Below are 14,734 nucleotides of genomic sequence, written 5' to 3'. Positions count from 1 at the left end.
CCCAAGCTGCGATGTGGGAAAAGGTTTTGTGGTCAGATGAAACCAAGGGCACATCTACACTTTACTGTGTGTCTGGTGCTACTTGCATCCAGAGCTTGGAAACATTACTTTTTTGAACTACAACTCCCATCAGCCCAATCCAGTAACTTTTCCAAGCTCTGCTTGCATCCCCTTTTAATTTGCATGGTTCACATGACATTACTGGCAAACAGAAGCTATCACAGTTTCCACACTGTAAATCCGTACTAACACAATCATCTGATAATCCAAAAAGGGAAGGAAAAATCATCTCCACTCTGTATCTCTAGGGCTTGCAGATGCTTGGGTCCAATGCTTTTAGTTGGGTATGTCAATCGTTCCCCTCTCCATGCCCACTCCTCCCTTCTTTCATTCTCTATGGGCTGAAGAGAGACTTCCACTGCTCTCTCCAGTTCTGCAAGGTTTTTTATGTTGCTGCAAATGGTGCCTTTATTTTCTTTTTCTCCCTAACTTGTGCACAAAAGCTTAACAAAAAAGCTCAAACAAAGATTTGTATTTCATTTGTATTGTACCAGTGAAGATACAAATAATCACACTTCCAGATTGTTGTTCTTTTTAAATGAAACTTACTAGTAGAACAAACTGAGCATGCTCGGTTGCCAGGTAACCAGAGGGAGTGGAAATGTTAAATTAGAGGGATTGGTCTTTAGGAAACGGCATGATTGATGATTCCCCTCAAGTGTGACTAGAAAACACAGTGTTTACAGCTAGCATTGAACCTTTAATGTGCACAGTGCAAACAGAAACAGAGGTAAAAACAGCATCTTTAGCATGAAGTTATGCTGTCATAAGGATAAGCCCCAAGATAGAGCTTTTTGGCCAAAACTCAGCTATGTGTGGTGCAACCCTAACACTGCCCATGCCTCAAGACACACCATCCCTACAGTGAAGTATGGTGGTGGCAGCATCATGCGGTGGGGATGCTTCTCATCCGCAGGGACTGGCCATCATGTTAAAATCAAGGGAAGAATGGATGGAGCAAAATACAGGGAAATACTACAAGAGAACCTGCTTCATTCCACTAAAAACTGAAGCTTGGGAGGAAATTCACTTTTCAGCAGGACCATGATCCCAAGCACAAGGCCAAAGCAACACTGGAGTGGCTCAAGAACAAAAAGGTGAATGTCCTACAGAGACCCAATCAAAGTCCTGATCTCAATCCCATTGAAAATCTGTGGTGCTGTTTGAAAATTGCAGTCCACAAATGACATCCAACCCAAATGAACGACCTGGAGCAAATCTGCCAAGAGAAATGGGCCAAAATTCGTTCAAAACTGTGTACAAAGCTGGTACATACCTACCCCAAAAGACTTAAAGTTGTTATTGCAGTGAAAGGTGGCCCTACCAAATATTAATGTGTGTGAGTTGAATACTTATGCAAGCAACATGTTTCAGTTTTTTATGTTTCTTACAAACATTTCCCAACACAAAACCAATGTCACCTTACAATAATAGATGTTCAGTTCAAGAGTTGTAAAATAAAATATGATATAGAATGGCTGTTTGATGTAAAATCAGACGGATTACAGTATGTTGCTACTTAAGCAATGACTGTAGCTGTTGGAAAAAACAAACTTGGCCTACCCAAGATGCATGTTTTCAGCCTGCTATGCTTAAGCTATTCCACTACGGTAAGGTGGGCATGGTCAATTAAAAACATAGAGCACACCTAGAATTTTGCTAGGATATATTTCACCTCCCACTGTTTTATCTTGTTCAAACTGAGACATTCCTCATGTCCATTGGAAACTATTCTGCAGTATAGCCAGTGCTATTATTCCACAATTTTTTTTTTAGTGTTGCAGAGTGTTGCTGCACTTCACATATTCATAGAAACAGAAGCAAAAGAAAATGATTTACTATAGGAAACTTCACTAAAATGGCAAAGTAAATCAAACATATTTAAAGTGACCATCTCAACTATATCTGTGTTAATATTGTTGCTTCTTCCCTGCTACAACAAGATCAGCACAGCACATCTCTTGTTTCTGTTATTTGAGCTGATTGCAGGGGTTGTCACCACTCACCATATGCTCAGAGGCACATGTTAACAAATTCTTCCAAGCTACACTGGAAGTGGATTGGATTGTGAAAGACCAACCCAAATTGTGTTTGCATTTTTACAAATTTGTACAGCAATACAATGTCTCAGAGAGGTCAGGTCTCCTGCTCCCCTAGTGCATTCACTGTAGCTGCCCAATTTCCCTGCTTTTTAAAGTTTGATAGAACTATATCTTGGCTACAGGTGCATTCTCAAACTGCAAGGTTTTTTTTGCTTATTAGTGAATTTCTCTGCTTTTTAATCTGGGAAGTAAGAAGTGGGATCCTATGCAAGTTTGCTGAGAATGGATTGATCATTTTTATGCTTATTGAGTTCAGTGGGATTTACTGCCCTGCAGTCATGGTTAGGATAGGTGAAACTGACCACAGGGGATGGGGAGGGAAGGAGGAGGAAGGGCAGTGTTAGGGGAGGAGGAGGGAGTGGAGAAAAGACAGAGGGGAGGAGGGGAGCAGGCAGAAGGGGGAGGGGAGGAACAGGCTAGGTTTGATCATTTGCATGCTTATTGAGTTCAATGGGAGGGCTGGAGTGGGCAGGGGAAGATGAAGAAGGGAGGGGAGGAAGAAGGGAGGAGGAAGGGAGAGGAGGGGAGGGGAACCTAGGGGAAAGGCAAGTCTGATCATGTTCATGCTTATTGAGTTCAGTGGGACTTACTCCTGGCAATCATAGTTAGGATAGGTAAGACTGCCCATTGGGGAGGAGAGAGGAGAGGGAAGGAGGAAGGGAGGGGAGAGGGGAGTGGAAGAAGGAGGAGGGGCGAAGGAAGGGGGAGGGAAGGGGCAAAAGGTAGGTGATGGGGTGGAGAATGAGGAGAGGGCAGGTATGATCATTTGCATGTTTATTGAGTTCAATGGGATTTACTCCCATGCAATCATGCTTAAGATAAGTAAAACTGATTGTGGGAGAGGGGGGGAGGAGGATAGGATAGGAGAGGATTGGAAGCGGAGGGGGAGGGAAGGGGCAAGAGTGAAGGGATAGGAGGGAGGAGGGGAGGAGAGCAGGGCAGGCTTGGAAATGGACTGCCTTCAAGTAGATCCCGACTTATGGCGACCCTATGAATGGGGTTTTCATGGTAAACGGTATTCAGAGGGGGTTTTACCATTGCCTTCCTCTGAGGCTGAGAGGCAGTGACTGGCCCAAGGTCACCCGGGCAGGCTTGATCATTTGCATGCTTTTTGAGTTCAGTGGGATTTACTCCTGTGCAATCGCAATCATGCTTAGGATAGGTGAAACTGACCTGGGGGAGGGGAGGGGGAGGGAGGGAGGAGGAAGGGAGGAGGAGATTGGGTGGGGGGCACTGGGCAGAAAGGAAGCTCCTTTCCCTTCCAAAAGGAAAACATTGTGAACAGTATCATTATTTTTCAGCGTTTTCCCCACCTTTTTAGCAGGCACATGTAGTCACCCACCCAAATTTAAACCAAAGCTGTCCCTGGCCACATCCACACCTGACCTTTATTCCACTTTAGAAAGTCATGGCTTCTCCCAAAGAATCTTGGGAACTGTAGTTAGTGAAGGGTACTGAGAGTTGCTGGGAGATGCCCTGTTCACCTCACAGAGCTTCAATCAGAGTAGCTGACTGTTAAACCACTCTGGCCACTGGAGCTCTGTCACATGAGTGTATCATGTGCAATCAAATTCTGGTGTGGCTGTGGCCCCCTGATTAGGCAAACCCAGCAGCTGGGAGTCTGGCTTTTAGAACACTGATAGTTGGTTCTTATTGGCATGCCTGACATTATCATTGAGTTCAAGCCGAAATTTCTTAAATTAATTAAAAATCATCCAGGCATTTTTTTACTTTTAAACTGCAGAAGATGAAGGGCAGCATATGGGGCAAGGTCAGTAATAGGATGACAGGTACTCTGTGAACATGGCTGATTTTTAATTAATTTCATCAAATTGTGAGAACACTCACATAAAAAAGTCCAACAGGCATCTGTTTCTCTCTCTCTTTATTATTATTGTTGTTGTTGTTGTTGTTATTTATATACCCCATTTTCCACAAATACACATGTGCTCAAAGCAGTTCACGCAAACAGTCTAAATGCTGTAGCAAAACACATAATAAAAAGTATAATCACTACAACATTAAGAAAAAAATATACATCAAAGTATAAATGAGCATAAAGCTCAACAACAAAGCCAAGACAAAAATATTTAAAAACTAATCCCCAAGCTGATACAAAAATCCCTTCCATCCTCTCGACCCACATAACTCAACCGGAAAGGCGAGAAAGTCTTCTGAAAGAATCTGCGTTTGAAGGCTTCCAGGGCTGGAGGGTGCGGCAAGGCAGGTGGAAATACCCCCCCAATGACAGAGTCTCTCTCCCCTCATAGTCCTTCTCCTTTTGAAGGCTTCCAGGGCTGGAGAGTGAGGCAAGGCAGGTGGAAATAGGCTCCCCTGATGACAGATAGCTCTCCCCTCATCTTCCCTTTTTACATTGAACTCTTGATTCTCTCTGTTTTGTGTATCGCCATGAAAATTGGGATGGTTATTAAGCAAGCGTTTCTGAGTTCAGGACTATAAGTTTTGTTAGGTTTTGTTTTGAAATGAGCTTATGGGAAGCATCAGAATTGCATGGGGGTATTTTCAATTTAACATTGCAGAATGTGAAAAATTCATGCTGGCTATAGTATACAGCCACTCTCGTGGTTGCATAATTATCAGGCTCCCAGTGACTTCTGATTATCTGCAAACCAAGGGTTCCAGTCACCAAGTTCCAGCCCACTGTTGCTGATCATGAGTGAACAATAGATTTTCCCCTTCTAGGATGTTTTAAAGGAATCATTGGCATGCTTGCTTGGGGTGGTGTCTCTATACATGTCTGCATAGTACTTTTCCATATTCGAGGAACAGATCCTTCAGTAACATGAATGATTGGGGTGAAACCAGTCGGGGAACCACTTCCTACTGCTACAATGTCTCTGTTCTGGCTGCTGGCTTCTGTACTCTAGGAGCTAGTTGTTGGATTTGCAGGTAGGGGATACTGGTAGGTGATGGAGGAACCTTTTCAGTTGTAACACTCAGGAAAGATCAACCTTTTGGTAAGCAAACAACAAGAAGTCTGTACATCCTTAAGCAGAACTGGAGAAGACCATAGAAAATTGTGGGTAGTTGAAAATGAACTCTTGCTAGCTGCTGCCGTACTAGGACAGAAGAACCAGTGGTCTAAGTCTGTATAAACCAGGCTTCTCAAAACTGGTGCCATCCAAATATTTTGAACTACAACTCCCATCAGTCCCAGCCAAAATGACCAATGTTCAGGGATGATGAGAGTTGTAGTCCAAATAATCTGGAGTGCACCCAGTTAGGGAAGGCTGTATAAGGCATCTCTTTATAACAAACAAGGGGGCATTCTTACTATTTATCACCATGCCACAGATAGATTAGGATGTCATGTAAAATACTATTCATATACATATTTATTTCTGCTTCCACCCAGTGTGTCCACACTTTTGACTTAAGAAGTTACTGGTGAAATGCTTCTTAGTCTTCTGTTAACCAAGATATATAAAGAAAATAACACTTTCTCGGGGACTAGCTGCTTTTTAAATTAAAACTTTAAAAGTAAAAACAGCTATAGGTGAAGAGCATTTCTTGAAAGCTATAGATAATTTGTCAGACCAGCTGCAGCTCTTGATAGCTACTCAGCCATATCCAAACAGTTTTAAATTGCACCTGCCTATTTTATGTGAAAGAAGGTAACGTGATAAATTTGACCGTTCCTGGTTAACATTAAAGAGCTTGATGACACATTTGTATGGCCAGCCCTAATGCTCAAAAAATCCAAACTCACATGAAACTAGATGACTCTGACCAAGTTTCCTTATCCTAATATTAAATACACTTCTCAATTATATAATATTGAAAGCTGAGTCACACTAATGACCCAGAGCAAAGGCAATATATATGTAAAATATAAACACTACTTAAAATTGTTCTTAACTGTATGTCAGGGCCGAGCAATAGGCAGAGCTGGATCCAAGAAAAAGAGGCAGGAGCCGCCACCAACGAGCAAACGGAAGCATTCTAGATCACTGTTTCCCAGTTAAATCCCATCTCAAATTGGAAGTCTTTATAGGTCTTCTTGCCTAGAAGGACATAGTGGTCCAGCTGGGCTAGAGAATCCAAAACTGAGAACACTTTGCTGTCTGGAAAGATGCCCCAGACTGCAGGACCAGTGACCCACCACATGAGGGAACTGCCCACAGACCTGAGGGTTCCCAGTTATTGGCCTGGTGGCTCCTGACACTATGATGCATTTCTTATAAATAAACAGTTCAAGCATTAATTCTTACGTTGAAGTAGTTGTTTATCATCATTATCAAGTTTATAGCATATTCAGGTGTTCAGAGGACTTCATTTGTATTACATTGAGCTCCCAACAGATAAAATTGTGTGTGGGTCACCAATGTGCATGTGAATCCTTAGGATTTCTAAGGTACAGTGGCACTTCCCAGCAAGTGAAGAGAACTGTGCCCCTTGAAGCACCCATGCACCAGTTACCTGTCAGTATAATTGTGAATGCATGAGATAAGATAATGGCACAGTTACAGATGATATATCAATTATAAGGGCTCTCATCTAGAAGTAAATTGGTTAGCAGTGTAAAAATAATTTAGCCAATTGATTAAAAGGAATGTTGTGGTATCCTAGTCAGATTATAGTTTGAGATTATTAATTAAAGTCTTGTGTCATAGAGGTTTTATTTTAAAAATTAGTAGATGTGCAAAAGCTTAAAACAGTAACATGTCCTTAAATACACATTCATTTGGTAGTTGATTAAAAATCTATGATCATCTATACTGATGAATTGATTAGAATTTATTGTTGTTGGCTTTTTCCTTTGACTGTTCAACTCCCAGCTTGGTCCTCCTTTAATTGTTGGCAAAATACATTTGTTTTATTATCTCATCATTTTAGTGAGATGTTGGACTTTAAAATACAGAACTAAGATGATAATTCCATTGTTGATCAAGATAAATTGATTAGAGTATGATGAAAGAATGATTATAACATATATCTATACTTGCCAAGCATATTACCCACACATATTGATCTATTGGAAAGATATCACAGAAATACTTTGGAAATTACAGCAACAGGAAGACTGGGATTGAAGGACTTTTAACAGGTGCTTTCGAAAGGTAGGAGTAAACTACAAGCAGTGAGCTGAGAGAAATGAATAGGGGAAATTATGTTTGAAGGAAGCAAAGGAGTGGATGGAGAACAAAGAAGAAAGTTTTGTGTAGCCACTGGGGATCTTTAAGAGCCGGGTCCATCAAGTATATGCCAGACTGACTAGCTGAACTTTCAGCTTGTTTTTTTTTTTAGGACCAGCCCTTTTACTTGGGGGAGCAGGGAGGGGAACATGAAGACTTGCAGGTTACATTCTATCCAGATGTTCAGTAAGAAGTAACCTTTATTCCTGTATTCTCTTCCATTGAAGTTCCTTGTGCCAAATGAAAAGCCTGTCAGGAGGGCTGGCTGACCCTTCAGAATAGTGTGGGAGGTATCATGAGGACTTGAGTGGGAAAAGGGATTGATAAAAAAAATAAGCTAGAGTCAGAAAAAGTAAGGATAAGGCCATGCAGAAACCATCTAACCAATGTAGTTTTATACAGCACAACAGTAAAATAAAGAAGGGGGTGATCAGTAATTAAACACTGAAAGATTTAAACAAGATGAATACATAATTGTCATTATTGTAATTATCAAAATTATTTCCAGTCTCACAATTCTCTATGCAGTTTTTAAAAGGGTGTTTGGATGAAGTTAAAAATAAGGTTGCAGTCCCCTACACATTTACCTGACAGCAAATGCCATTGTACTCAATGGGCCTTACTTCAGTCCTATACCTCAATAATGGGAAACCTGCGGCCCTTCAGATGTTGTTGGACTACACCTCCCATCAGCCCCAGCCAGCATGGTGAATGGTCAGGAATGATGGGAATTGTAATACAACAACATCTGGAGGCACCAGATTACCAATCCCTGCTACACCCATTTACCTGGAAGTAAGCCCAATTGAACACAGTGGTTAGAGTAGACATGTAAAGGACTGTATCACATAAAAGTATCACATAAATGAAGTGCAAATGCAGTTCAACCCTCAAACATGCATGTTAGTCCCACTGAGGCTCTGTACAGGCCCAGTTCCACCACAGCACATGCTCAGGCAGCTGTTGGAGCCCAACCACTTGGGGGATGGATGGATGGAGTGTTATCCCCTGCTGTTTGCCCTAGGTTTAGTTAGATAGTTACATTTTTCCCCTGTGATCTGGCACCAACTGGCTTCCAGCCACCATCTTGGACTTTGCCCTAACACCTCAGGAATCATTCCAAACAATTGGAAAGAGGTAAGATAGTTGCCACTAAAAACTTGGTGACAACAATGTCTTTGTTGAGGCAAGCAACCATTCCCCCCCTGTATATTTAAACTTAAGCTTTGGGGGTCAGAAACTGTTCAGCTCTGGAGAAAAAATGAAAAGGTAAAAAGTGGGACAGAGTCAAGCATCTGGGATTGCAAGAAGAACTCCAATGAGAGTAGTCCACAGAACAGGACTTTTGCTACAGGCCCCTTCAACTTTGGTTAGCTCCAGTTGTATCTGTTCATGTAAGTTTGGGCCTTCATTTTTATGGCATCAGGAACTAGCCAAACCATACGTACACACCTACTGTAAAAATATTAAGTGCTAGGTTACTTTTTATTAGTGAAAGTGCACAACTTTCCAGCGGAAAAATACATTAGAGAGTTTATATTGTATCATGATGCATCCCGGATTTGGCTACAAGGTAGTGCAAATGCCAGTGCTAATGTGATACTTCACTATGGTTAAGACCAGGGGTTGCCAAATGTTTTCCCCCCACAGACCACTTGTAAATTGCTGAGGTTCTTGGCAAGACCACTTAATGATTTTTCTGTCTGTTGCAGCAATCATAACATGTTCTATAGAATTCAAATTGTAATACAATAAAATACAGTATAAGAAATAAAAAGCAATGAAAATACAATTAAAAACAATATGGATATATAATGTGGACAAGCCATAAACCATCTGAATGAAGCTTGTGGACCACTGGTGGTCCATGGACCACAGTTTGACAAGGGAGTACTTGCATGCAAGAAGGGACGGCTGAAGAATGAAGCACACACACTTCCACAGCCTGCTTCCCAGCCATGGCTAAAAGAGTCCCAACATTATGTATCTACCTTACATGCTGTTGTAGTCATAGTTTCTGTATTGTTAATTTCTGTACTCGAGGGCAAACCAGAGATATATCTAAGGTATAATATCAACTGAAGTAGAATATTTGCTGGTTTGCTATTGGGATTAAGACAAATATGCTTTCTAAAATCTGGATTTAATAATTTAAACACTTAAACCTATGACTACAAGTTGGATCAAAACTATAAAAAGTAATTCATAAAAGCTGCTTGAATTATGGACAAGCATTATGATATCACATGATGAATATGTATACTCTTTTCCTAATAGTTAGCTGGCAGCTTGGGTTTTGGTGGATATGGTATGCTGGTTGATGCTAAGCAATTTCAAGAGGTGTATAAACTGAAGCTTAATCCGGATGAGACTGAGTCGGTGTTAGTTGGTGGTTCCCTGGGCTGGATGGGTGGAAACTGGTCTGCTTTGGATGGTGTTACACTCCCTCTGAAGGAACAGATGTGTAGCTTGGGGGTACTTCTGGATCTATTACTGTCGCTTGAGGCTCAGGTGACCTTGGTGGCACAGAGTGCCTTCCATTACCTTTGGCGGGTGGCCCAGTTGCACCCCTATCTGGACACAGGCACCCTAACTTCTATTGTCTGTGCTCTAGTAAACTCTAGGTTAGATTACTGCAGTGCTTTATATGTGGAGCTGCCTTTGAAGACAGTTCAGAATTGCATTTGGTGCAGAATTCAGTAATCAGATTGCTGATCGGAATGGTCCAAGATGGTCTAAGCATATAAAACCAAATCTAGCACAATTGCATTGGCTACCAATTGGTTGTTGAGCTCAATTCTGGTTTTGACCTATAAAGCTTTATGCAGCTTAGGGCCCTAGGGTCTCAAGAACTGCTTCTCCCCACATGAACCAACCCAGAACCTTCATTTGTGATCTGGTGCCCTTCTCCATGTCCTCCTCCCAAGGGAGGCACAGAGGGTGGCAACATAAGAATGTACCTTCTCTGTGGTGGCTCCCCACTTGTGGTGCCATCATTATTTATTTTTAGGCACCAGGCAAAAAAGTTTATTTTCATCCAGGCTTTGGCCCTTCATTTGGAGGTTATTAGGTGTCCCCGTGACCTCTTGCTTGCTTACCTTTTAATGACGTGGATTGAGTTAAATCTGCCTATATATGGATATGTTTATAGGTTTTCATTTTATACTGGTTTTTATCAGTAATGTAGTGGCAACTTCGGAGGTGCAGGGTCTCTTCATGATGGTCACAGCCACACTCCCTCCTTTTTTTCTTTTGCTGCTGCGTTGAGAATGGGATCCTTGTTAATGCCTTCCCCCACAACAACAGATGTCCATAGGAGCCAGTCAGCATGAAAGGGGAGAATGTCAGCTACTGAAAAGAGTCTTCTCCATGGCTGACTCACCTCCTTTCACTCTGATTGACTCCAATCAGTAGGAAAGGACAAGGAAGCAAGTTAGAAGATTCTTCTCAGTGGTTAACATGTTCTCCTTTCATGCTGATTGACTTCTAGGACACTGGAGACATAGGGACCCTGCTGGGACCCTGCTTCCAAAAAAAGCAAAGGATCTAAGACCCCTGGAGACCTTGGATGACTACATCCCTGGTTTTTATACTTGGTTTTGGTATTTATATTACTTTGTAAGTTGCTTTGGATCACTTGTGAAAAAAGCAAATAATAATACTAAATACAAATAATATTAATAATGTGTCCAGATTGGCACTACATGATTAGTATATGCTTGCCTTTGGAGAGCTCATCTTGTGCAAATTGAGTGATGTTATTCTTTTTAATTTATTTAATTTAGCAAAAGTGCTCATGATTGATAAAACATGACTTTTCATGTCTGTCTTCTATAAATGCAAAAGCTACATCGACAGTTTCATTTTGGATACATCATTGAAACACTATAAAACTGGTATATGTATAACATCCTGGGTAGCAGATCTTGAATTTGAAGATGATGTTCATGTCCAGGGTTGGCCTGAATGAACAGGCAACATCAGAGGTCAGTGAACTAGCATACAGTTTGTAAAGCACATCCAGGATTCCTAGCAGTATCTCAGAGATGTGCACAGAGGGAGTATCCAAGCATCTTTATCATTTCTCAGATCACTCAGTATAGGGTGACCAAATGTGATTTCCACATTAGTTTCATTTGCATTCTTCATAGTTGAAGCTGTCAATCCTGTTTAGACAACATATTTAATTTATATTGTCTTCCCCAAGTTCACAAATTAATTTCACAAAATAATAGCCCACACTGTGATGATAGTTTCTATCACCTTTCTAACCATCGTGATTTCTAACTGAGGTTATTTGAATATGATGATTAGTTTCATTTCCCTCTGTTGCTCAAAACTTAAAACTCTTATAGGAATTGTAGATGGAACAGATGTCCCATGGATAGAGAGATGATGGTAGCGCTGTCTCAGGATTATACTTTATATTAATAACATCTCCATTAGCACTTCATTCATTAATGGTGTGTACTTCTTGTTAGCACTCAGTTGATAAATCTGTGCTAGGCTTTACCACTTCAAACTGCAGTTGAATGCTTAAAGTGGACCAGTTACCAACTCCTCTTTCTTGGCAAAGGTGGTAGAGAAGGTGGTTGTAGAGCAACTGCAGGTATTCCTGGATGACAATGATGATCTAAATCCATTGCAATCTGGATTCAGACTTGGATTTGGAACAGAATCAGCCTTCATCGCCCTGATGGATGACCTTTATCATGAGAGAGACGGCGAATGCGACCTGCTCAGTTTCTTAGCAGTATTTGCTACAATTGACCATGGTATTTTCCTGGACTCACTCAGTGGGATGGGTATCAGAGGCACCATATTACAGTCTTCAGGGCTGTGTCCAGAGAGTAGAACTAGATAAGTGTTCCACAGCACCCTGGCACTTACGCTATGGTGTTCCATAGGGTACTATTCTCTCCCAAGTGCTCTTTAACATTTACATTAAGCCATTGGGCTTGGTCATTAGCAGTTTTGGAGCAAGTTGTCAGCAGTATGCTGATGACATGCAATTCTCTTTCTTCAAAACCTAGTCAGTAGAGGCTGTGAAATCTGGATTGGTGTCTGAATGCTGTTGTGGATGGGTGGTTCCCATGTCTGGGAGATAGGCAAATTGCCTGTTCTGGATGGGGCTGTGCTCCCTCTGAAGGGCAAGTCCGTAGCTAAGGGGTACACCTGGATTCATCTTTGTCACTAGAGGCCCAAATATCCTCTGTGGCTAGGACTGCCATTTCCCAGCTTTGTCTGGTTTGTCAGCTACGTACTTTCCTGGATAGGGATAGCCTGACCGCTGTAGTTCATGCATTGGTAACCTCGAGGCTGGATTACTGCAATGTGCTCTATGTGAGGCTGCCCTTGACCCTGGATCAGAAGCTTCAGCTGGTACACAATATGGTGGCCAGACTGCTGATGGAGGCACATGGCTGACAAATGTGACATCACTCTTAAAACATCTGCACTGGCTGCCCATCCACTGCCAAGTCAGGTTCAAGGCCCTTGTATTAATTTAGAAAGCTTTGAACAACTTAGGCCCAGGATATTTTAGGGACCGCCTGAACCCATATCCCAGCTCGATCACTGTGATCATTGACAAGAGGGTATTGGTTGTCTCTGAGTTGGCAAGGCTCATTTAACTTCTATACAAAATCAAGCCTTCAGTGTCCTCAGTCCAGCTCTCTGGAATGCTCCCCCAACAGATATTGAACAGGTACCTTATGTTTCAACTTCAGTGCTTGCTGAAAACCTTTCTGTTTTGCCAGGCTTATGTTGGCAATTAAAATGTATTTTTACAATAGCTGACTTTTATTTTTACTGTATTTTGAATGGTTTTCACTAAATGTTTTTTTATTTGTTGTAAACTACTTTTTTAATGAAATAATGGTGTATAAATATATTAATAAATAAATGAAGGACTGCATATTTCTCTGTACAAGGAGAAAACACCCATCCATATAGAAAATTAGCATTTCAGGGAATAGCCTAATGATATCGCCCAGACAGATGTTTACCGCATCAGTGACAAGGCCTAAGTTACTATGAAGTAAGTTGCTGTGGTTAGATTGTACCTGTGGATGGATATTTATTAGGATGAAGGTTTGGTAACAAGGGGTCCTCTACTGCAGGCCTTGAACTAAGAACACTGAGGGTCAGATCCTCGCTTCCTGTGCCACTGAGTCTGATGCTTACAGGATGGAAGTATAGGTAGCTCAAGTCAGAATGCCATCACCATATCCCCAAATCCTCTTAACCCTGGTAACTAAATAATAATAACAACAAGGGTTCATCCACACGGCAATTTAGTGTGTGTGTGGTGCTACTTGCATCCCTTTGTAATTCACATGGTTCACATAACATTGCAGGCAGGCAGAAGCTATAATGCTGATTTCCCCTTTAAATCCTTATCAACCCAATCGTGTAGGTGCTTTGCTTCGATGTGTTTTTAGTGGATGGGCTCTCTTATGCCCCATTGCCTGCCCCCCCCTCTTCCGGCTGCCTGCAAAAGCTGCCACAGCCGCTGCCTGCTTTGCATTTCACTCACTCCCCCTCTAATCAGTTTCATATAGTTTTGTATCAAGCTTTGTATCATGCTCTCCAGGCTGCTGGGAGAGGCATGCAATTGACAAGAAACAATGAAACTGACATAAAAATTCTCCTCTTCTCCATTAGCAATATCAATACTCCTGATGGAGTAAACATGTAAAATTGGGGGTGGGCCCACAAGGAAACAGCAATACTAAACCTTTCCAGAGGAGCGCCTACTTGTGTGAAAGGAAAACAACGGATTGGAAGCTGCCATTGAGCAAGAAGTGTGGAGCTTGAAAAGTTATTGCGATGGTAAAAGCAGCTTCTTTAGTATGCAGTTAGGCTCTCTGTGGATAAACCCCAAATCCCAATAAATGGCCATGTGACCTACTTTGCAGAAGACAGCTCTCTTTTTGAAGGAATGTCACAGGATAGTCCTTTATTTAAAGGTGTACTCTGTCTGAAGAGGTGCCTGGTCCAAAGATAAAGAATCCTAAGAAGGGAGAGCAGGGGCCTTGAAGCTGCTCATCAACAGTTAGCACCTGGACAGCAGACTGAACAGGCATGCAGGTCACCCCGTCTTCACTACAATGGTGAGATGTACTGTATTTTACTATTTAAATTATAATAATCATTTCTAAATTAGCTTCTATACATATAAATTAACATATGCAATTTTATGCAGGTATGTATCCTCATTTGTCCTTTTCTTTAGTGATTCATTTCCCGTTTTGGCAATGTATAACTGGCACCCTATACCATGTTTTTGCCTGCTGTTAATCTGTATCTGCTGCTTTCCCTTAGTCTGGGCAACTTGTTGCTGAGGAAGGCTGGTAGGCTATTCCTCTGAGTTGCCAGACTATGTGAGTTGCCCCAAGTATTTGCTAGCAGTTG

At 41.6% G+C, this 14,734-nt stretch overlaps 1 protein-coding gene across 2 annotated transcripts in view; it reads left to right on the top strand.

Moving 5' to 3' along the window:
• The window catches only part of TAFA5 (TAFA chemokine like family member 5), a 676,652-nt gene that overhangs the window by 637,941 nt on the left and 23,977 nt on the right, over positions 1-14,734 (top strand). The window contains exon 5 of one of the 2 annotated variants that reach the window (XR_009764476.1): positions 14,290-14,433. The exons of the other annotated variant lie outside the window; for it this stretch is intronic. The gene's annotated coding sequence lies outside the window, so the exon portion shown is untranslated. The remainder of the gene's footprint in view (positions 1-14,289; positions 14,434-14,734) is intronic. 2 annotated transcript variants of the gene reach the window in all.

The sequence above is a fragment of the Rhineura floridana genome, chromosome 8 (genome assembly GCF_030035675.1).
Source record: "Rhineura floridana isolate rRhiFlo1 chromosome 8, rRhiFlo1.hap2, whole genome shotgun sequence".
Classification (NCBI taxonomy): domain Eukaryota; kingdom Metazoa; phylum Chordata; class Lepidosauria; order Squamata; family Rhineuridae; genus Rhineura; species Rhineura floridana.
Note: the sequence above shows the minus strand (reverse complement) of the source record. Positions and strands in the feature narration are given on the sequence as shown.